The sequence below is a fragment of the Equus asinus genome, chromosome 1 (assembly GCF_041296235.1).
Source record: "Equus asinus isolate D_3611 breed Donkey chromosome 1, EquAss-T2T_v2, whole genome shotgun sequence".
Lineage (NCBI taxonomy): Eukaryota > Metazoa > Chordata > Mammalia > Perissodactyla > Equidae > Equus > Equus asinus.
In genome coordinates, this window is record NC_091790.1 from 120353798 (window position 1) to 120362037 (window position 8240).

The 8240-nt window shown below is 40.0% G+C and overlaps 1 pseudogene; it reads right to left on the bottom strand.

Moving 5' to 3' along the window:
• Positions 1 to 929: 929 nt before the first annotated feature.
• LOC106837324 (single-stranded DNA-binding protein, mitochondrial pseudogene) lies at positions 930 to 5564 on the bottom strand (annotated as a pseudogene).
• Between the last annotated feature and the right edge of the window lie 2676 nt (positions 5565 to 8240).

Sequence of the window (8240 nt, forward strand, 5' to 3'; positions counted from 1 at the left end):
GCTATTGTAAATGGAATCTTTTTCTTAATTTCCTTTTCCAGTTGATAATTGTTGGTGTATAAAGATGCAACTGATTTTGGTTAGTTGATTTTGTATCCTGCAACTTTGCTGAATTTGTTTATTTTTTCCAAGTTTTTTGTGGAATCTTTAGGGTTTTCTACATATAACATCATGTCATCTACAAATAGAGATAATTTTATTTCTTTCTTTCTAATTTGGATGCTTTTTATTTCTTGCCTAATTGCATTGGCTATGACTTCCAGTACTATGTTGAGGTGTCGAAAGTGGGCATCCTCATCTTGTTCCTGATCTTAGAGGAAAAGATTTCAGTCTTTCATCATTGAGTATGCTATTAGCTGTGAGTTTTTCATATAAGGTCTTTATTATGGTGGTAGTTTTGTTAAGAAGGTAGCTTCCTTCTATTCCTACTTTATTGAGTGTTTTTATCACAAAATGGTATTGGTTCTTGTCAAATACTTTTTCTGCATCTATTAAGATGATCATGTGTTTTTTGTCCTTTGTTCTGTGAACATGGTGTTATATTGATTGATTTTCATATGTTGAGCCATGCTTGCATACTAGGGGTAAATCCTACTTGGTCGTGGCGTAGAGTCCTTTTGATATGCTGTTGAATTCAGTTTGCTAGTATTTTTTCGAGGATTTTTGCATCAATATTCATCAAGGATATGGGTCTGTAGTTTTCTTATAGTGTCTTTATCTGGCTTTGGTATCAGTAATACGCTGCCTCGTAGAATGAATTTGGATGTGTTCCCTCCTCTTCAATTTTTTGGAAGAGTTTGAGGAGGCTCAGAGTTAATTCTTCTTTAAATGTTGGGTAGGATTTTTAAGTGATGCCATCCAGTCTTGGGTATCACTCAAGAGCATCAATTGAGGCTTGTGATGCCCCTTTTATATTTCAATCTTTGTCCTTAGAAACTATAAGGGCTATACATGATTTGGAAATGAGGCTGTACCAAACAATGGCCAAAGAAGAACCATCCATTGTATGCCATCTCTTTTGTCTGGTCATTCAGAAATATAATGCTATCAGCTATGATGGCTGTTGCTTGTTGCTTCAAATTATTTTTATCTGGGCAGTTACCCGAACCGACTTTTCCTTCCACATAAATTCAAGACCACTTTTTCATATAGTGGTATGCCAAATCTCTGAGTCCTGGCCAGAACACTGGTATTCTGTGCTATGTTGTCTTGTCACTGACATTGCCCATTTGATATACCTCATTTTCCCTCGATTGCCACATCTCATTTGTTGCAAGAGAAAATATTGTTGCCGGATTTTTCCTTCCACCTGTCTCATGACAGCCTACTAACCTACTTGCCCAAGTGACACAATTCAGAGACCTTTCAAGAACCAAATTGCTAGCTATTTGAGATTCGTGTCTTACAAACTGATGAAATACCTGTAATACAGGTCTTGGACACAGGGGTTCTTTACAATCGAATCTGTGGCTCTAGCCTAGACATCTGTGAGCCAGGGGATCTGTTGGGAGGTTTTTGTTTCCTGACTCAATCTCCTTACTAGTTAATGGTCTGTTCTGATTTTCTTTTTCTTCATGATTTAGTGTTGGAAGATTGTGTGTTTCTAGGATTTTCCCATTTCTTCTACGTTATCCAATTTGTTGGCATACAATTTTTCATGGTTTTCTCTTATAATCCTTTTATTTCTGTAGCATTGGTTGAAATGCCCCCCTTTCATTTCTGATTTTAGTTATTTGAGTTTTCTCTCTTTTTTTCTTAGTTCATCTTACTAAGGGCTTTTCAATTTTGCTGATCTTTTAAAAAAACCAACCCTTAGCTTTGTTGATTTTTTCAATATTTTTATGTCCTCAATTTCATTAATCTCTGCTCTAATCTTTGTTCTGTGCTTAAGATAGTATATTTTAGGTTATGTATTTTTTACCACAATTTTTAAAAATTGAAAAGGAAGAGAAAGTGGATCAGTTTGCCTGGGGGAAGGAACAGGAGTGAGGGATTGCAAAGGGTCATGAGGAAACTTTTGAGGCTGATGCATTTTCTTGATTGTGGTGATGGTTTCACAGCTATAAACATATGTCAACACTCATCAAATTGTACACTTGACATATGTGCAGTTTATTGTATGTCATTATCCCTCAATAAAGCTGCCAAATTGCAGGTTTTCCGAAAACAAGTCAAATATTTAAATTTGCAGGCATACATTAAGCCAAGTGATTTTTTTCTAAGTGTAATCTATTCAAAATTCCTGAACTAAAAAGTCCATGAGTATATTTGTCTTCTTTACTTTACATGTTCATATTTCTGCAATTTTGATCCTGCCCTGCTGTTACAATCGAGTCCTTTACTCCCAGTTTTCTTCAAAAGAGGGAGGACTCTCAAGGGGCCTAAGTTCAACGGACAGATGCTCTCATCTATTTTTCAATTAGATCTTTCATCATCATGCTTCCAGATAGATATTCATCCCATCAAAAGAGGTCATATCTATAAAATTGCACTGTTCTCTTAATTTTTTAAAGCAGATAGAGTTTATGACATTATAGCAGACACTTCCTATGTTTAACTTTGCAGATTTATTTTTCAAGACCTTTATTTATCCACAATAAAACCAGCAATGAAGTTACACTACCCCGGATGGCTTTGAGATGCTAATTGTGTTGTTGAAATTATACCGTTTAAACCACAGATGTGGCTACTCTTACACTAATACTTGTAAAAAAATCTAAAACCCCTCCTTATTACAGCAAACTGAACCTAAAACACTAAGATGTGCTGTCTAATAGATGTGAGATGTTTGAAGGGAATCGGACCTGGATGCAATTTGGCATTTTTCTCTTTGGTTCTTAGTGATTACTTATGTCATCACACGAAGTTCAATGTAATGACAAGATTCTCCCTTGTTTTGCCCTTCAAAACGAGAAATTCTCCTTTTTTCAACTAGTTAATTCCATTAGATAGTCGACCACCTTGTCCACATACAGCGACTCCGACTCCACGTAGTGGCTTCATCTGCAATTTAAATCTTACTGGCTCCAATGACCCCTGTTGAAGGCATTGGCTTCAACATAATTTATTCAGCATTGTATTCAAAAGATTTTTATTGAACATCAAACTATGTGCCAGGGTTCTAGACCAGAGATGCAGTAGTGAATAAGAAAAGCGTAGTCATTCTCATGGAATTTATAGTCTAATTGGAAGACAGATATTGAACAAGCAATTATAAGATTGATGAGCGTTACCATAAAGAAAGTACAGGATGTTTGCTATGGGAACATTTCTTTTTCCTCTGGGCTTCAGGAGGGAAAACCACCAGGTTAACAAATGACTGTGTTTTCCCTCCAGCTCTGCTCCTGGCAACCGAAAGGAAAGATTCCACATAGGGGATATCTGTATCTAGAAGTAGAAACAAGTCCGTAGGACTAATTTTTTTCTTCCTTTTTAGGAAAGTAGAAGCGTCCTTCTTGGCACCAGACATACTTCCAGCTTAGCTGCTGGCTGGGAAGACTAGGTATTTACAACAATTCTTTTAGTTTTCTCTTGGTAACTACAGCTCTTCCCCATATTTTTTGTGTCTCCCTGCCTAGGAAACTTAGAAAATACCCTCAAAAAGAGGTTGCATTCCTATGTTTTTAAACAATAGTTAAGGCAGTTGTTGGACCATATTACAAATTGGTTTCATGAGAACCTTGAAGAGATCTTTCTTTTTCTCTTTTCTGTCTTAGATTTCTTGAAATACCTGGAAGCTCTCAGAAAAAACACTCTGTTGACTTTAAGGCTGTGTTTACAAGTCAGCAGTACAGACACACTTTTGCCATGAAAACCATTTGGTGGATCCACAAGCGTAGTTAAGCTTGTCATTGAATAAAGTCAATGAACAACTCAGGCATGTTCTGAAAGATCCGTGGGTCCACCCTCAACCCCAGTGTCAACAGCAGCTGAAACAACAGGAAAAGAGGGTCACATCTGGTTAAAACTACAAAAGAGAGATAAGATGCTTTTCAAAGGCTAACCTAGGATTATCTTTCAACCAGGGCTAAGCCAAATAGAAGATAAACTGCACGTTGACCTGCAGAATCCTGTAGAATCTCTGCCAGCTCAGAATCAAGCCTGCTTAAGGGAGCTGCTTTCTCTCCGTCTTTGTCCCTGGCTCCCAGAAGAGAGGACGGGAACGTTGCTACCTGCCGCTCAAGTCTTCCCTCAACCCTCAGCTTCCTGGCATCCCTGGTGTGCAGGGGTAGATCTGTGAGATTGAGATTAGTTCAGCATTTCCATTGAAATATAATTCTTTTGGCTGACAAGGACAAAAAATTGTCCTGGCAATAGACCTAGAAATAATCAGGCATTGGATTTATGTGAACATTAGCACTTATGATGGAAAGAGCCCTAAACCCTGGGAAAATCACGTAACCTCTTGGGTCTCACTCTCTCTCTCTTTTTTTTTTGGTGAGGAAGATTGGCCCTGAGCTAACATCTGCATCAATCTCTCTCTATCTTGTATGTGGGACACTACCACAGCATGGCTTGATGAGTGGTATGTAAGTCCGCACCTGGGATCTGAACCCACAAACCCCAGGCCACCGAAGCAGAGTGTGTGAGCTTAACCACTACACCACCAGCCCGGCCCCATCATTTTTCCATCTTTTAAAGTGGCCTGTATTAGAAAGCTGCACATCTGGATCACTGGGGATACTTGTTAAAAGTGGCTATTTCTGGCCCACCCCTGCAGATTCTGGGTAGCGGTCTGGCGTGAGGATGAAGGGGGGCGGTGGGAGTGGGGCTTGGATGGGAGTGTGGGTGGAGATGTGTATTCTCACAGCTCTGCTGGTGATTCTGCTGGGTGGCGTCAAGTTCTGCTCCACAGTTCTCAGGGATGATATCAGGAAACCACAAAGTTAATATCCTGCGAGTAGTACCCTGGTCATATACTACTACATAAAGTCTCACAAGCTGTGCTGAAAAGACCATATTTGTTGCTCTTTCCTTGCATCTCCCAAAGACTAATCTGGGTTGACCCCAGAGTTATAAATAGTAATAATAATTATAATAAAAAAATTTACTGCATGCCAGGCACTGGCCTAAACACTTCATAGATCTTCACACAATTCTCTCAACAACCCGGTGAGAGAGAGTATTACTATTGTCCTCCCTTTTACAGATGAAGAAACCAAGGCACAGAGAAGTCAAGTAACTGACATATGGTAACACAGATGGTCAAGTGTATCAACTAGATTCAGGTTGGCTCAGGGGAGCTTTCTGTCTAGAGAAACCCAAGTAGTATATTGGGTGGCAGCACAGTTTTATGGAACAAGCCCAGGCTTTGGTGTCAAACGCTTATTCAAGTTCTGGTGCAACCACTCACTTGCTGTGTGATCTTGGGTGATCCTGTCAGCCTTGCTAAGTGTCTTACTCAGCTCAGCTGCTGTAACAAGATACCATAGACTGGGCGGCTTCAACAACAGGCTGTTATTGCTCACAGATCTATAGACTGGGAAATCCAAGATCAAGGAGCCGGCAATGTGGCTCCTGGTGACAGGCCTCTTCCTGGTTTGCAGATGGCCATCTTCTTGCATCCTCACGTGGCAGAGAGAGAGAGGCCTCTGATCTCTCCCACGTCTTATAAGGGTATTGACCTCATCACGGGGGCTCCACCTGTGACTTCTCCCAAACCTAATGACCTCCCCAGTCCCACCTTCAAATGCCAGCCTGCTGGGGGTCAGGGCTTCATCACGGGAATGGGGTAGGGGGAGGACACAGACATTTAATCCATAGCACTAAGCTTCAATTTCTCTATCTGCAAAATGCAGATGACATTTATTTGTAAAGTGTGAGAATGAAATAAGATTTTTATAAGGCTTTAGTTCAGTCTCATAATAAAATCAAGGTAATGCATTAAAAAAATTTATTGCTTTGGTGGCCCAGGTTTGCGTGTTTGGATCCTAGACACAGACCTACGCCACTTGTCAGCCATGCTGTGGCAGCAACTCACATATAAAGTGACGGAAGATTGGCATGGACATTAGCTTAGGGCTAATCTTCCTTAGCAAAAAAAAAAAAAGGAAAATAATTAAAATGATGTATTGACTATGTATCAGGCACTGTTGAATAAAATTTAAAGAATAATTGCCATGTATTGAATACTGTTGTTTCAGAACTATGCTAAATGCATTAAGCACTACATTCATTGACTCCTTCATAACCCCCTTACGAGGGAGGCACTATCAGGATTTCACAGAGGAGGAAACAGAGAGGGTGAATCTTGTCCTGAGGTCATGACGGTGAGAGCAGAGCTGGGCATGGAACCCCAGCAGGCCGAGTGCCAGGATGTACTGCCTCTCCTGCCTAGACAGGGATATGTGAAATTCACTATTTAAAATTTTCACAAAATAAATCTAAATGAGTGCTTTTACCTAAGAGTTCTGAGGTTACAAGAAATGTTCACTATGAGCCTCAGAAGGAGAGAAACCAGTTCTTCCATCTTCATCGTGACCTTACTGGTTGACTGAAAATCAGGGTACATGCAGAGGAGGAATCGGGGAGCGAGAGGTCAAAGGGCACATGGTTTCAGTTCCTCAAGGTGAGGAAGTTCTTGAGCTCTGCTGCCCAGCACAGTGCATATAGTTAACAACACTGTATTCTATACTTAAAATGTGTTAAGAGGGTAGATGTATGTTACATGTTCTTATAAAAAAAAAAAAAAAGTGGGAGAGGCGACTTCCTAAGGTGTGGTTATGGTTACAGCATGGTTTGTGGTGATGGTCTCACGGGTGTATAATTATCTCCAAACTCACCAAGATATATACATTAAATATATGCAGCTTTTTGTATATGGATCATACCTCAAAAAAAAGTCACGCTACACGATCTTACAGTGGGACAAAATGGTCAAAAAGGAATCTAGTTGCCATGGTCTCTTTTTTGCCCCTCTCCTCCCACCATCCACTTCCTACATCTCCTACCCAAAGGCCAGCTTGGAGGGGAGAAATACAGCTCTGAAATCGTTAGCCTGAGGGCAGCATTCTTCTCTGGCTCTAGAATTCTTTAGTGTATGAGCTGTCACCCAGCCTCTAGTTTTCTGTCTCTGACTCATCAAAGGGGTGTGGAAACATTCATACAGCTATCCTCTGGAAGACTTCTTCTGTGACCTTTCCCACCTCTAGCCAGCCTGACTATCTTGGTTAAAGAGAGGAAATCTTAGCTTTTAGGAAAACTGACAAACCAACTGGGTTTGAGTTTCTTTCTTAGGAAAAATTTCTAGATTTAAAAAACATCAGTAGTACTTTTAATATTTAAAAAATGTATTGGTTATGAAATTCTTGGAAAAAATATAAAGTAGTATTGAAATTTTCTGAAAAAACTGCAGTGTAATCACAAAACCACATAACGGGACTTAGAAACTAAAGCACTGACAGAAAAGCCTCTTTGCCAACATAAACGGAAAAATGAATATAACCGCTGCATCTCTATTGGGCGGGATGCAAACACTTGGCTACTTAAGGTAACCGGAGAGGCTGGAGGTCAAGGCCAGGGAGGTGCCACAGAGAAGCCACACTATTCATCCAGCCAAGTGGAGACAGTTAATCGATCACAAAGACAGAAACGTGAACAATGAGGCTTCTGGAATTTAAAGAAGTCAACCCTGGGAATTTTGGCTGTCTTGATGCAGCGACCCCCTCAAGTTAATATTAGACAAACCACACCATTAGCCAGAGACAGATAAGCCAAATATGTAGGGCTCTGGCGCAGCTAGATTGAGCCACTTAATGGAATACCTCTTGGAGAAGGTTCTACTACTAGAAGTGATCTAATAACAAATAACATTTTGTGATAGTTAACACAGGATTGTTATTCACAATAATTTTGGCACAACACCAAGAGATAAGCAAAAATGTGCTCATATGGTTTTGTGCCTTAACCTTGCTCCTGACCTCATCTTATCTTTCTAACATATAATTTTAATTTGGTCCAGCATTCCTCATCCACTTAGTTTCAATTTTATTTAATCATTATATAAATAACCTTAAATCCCACGGAGAAATTGGCAGATCACTAAATAATTAAATACTTACTAAGAAGATGACAGCAAGAAATTCTCTCTTCTCTCTCTCTCTCTCTCTCTTTTAAACAGAGAGTGGTTGACAGTCGGCTGATCTCAGGCCTAAAGTATCTGGCTTTGTCCTTTGTTCAGGACTCCTGGTGAACCCGGTGGGAGAGTGATCTGTGAGTTAGACGACAATCCCCTCTCCTCT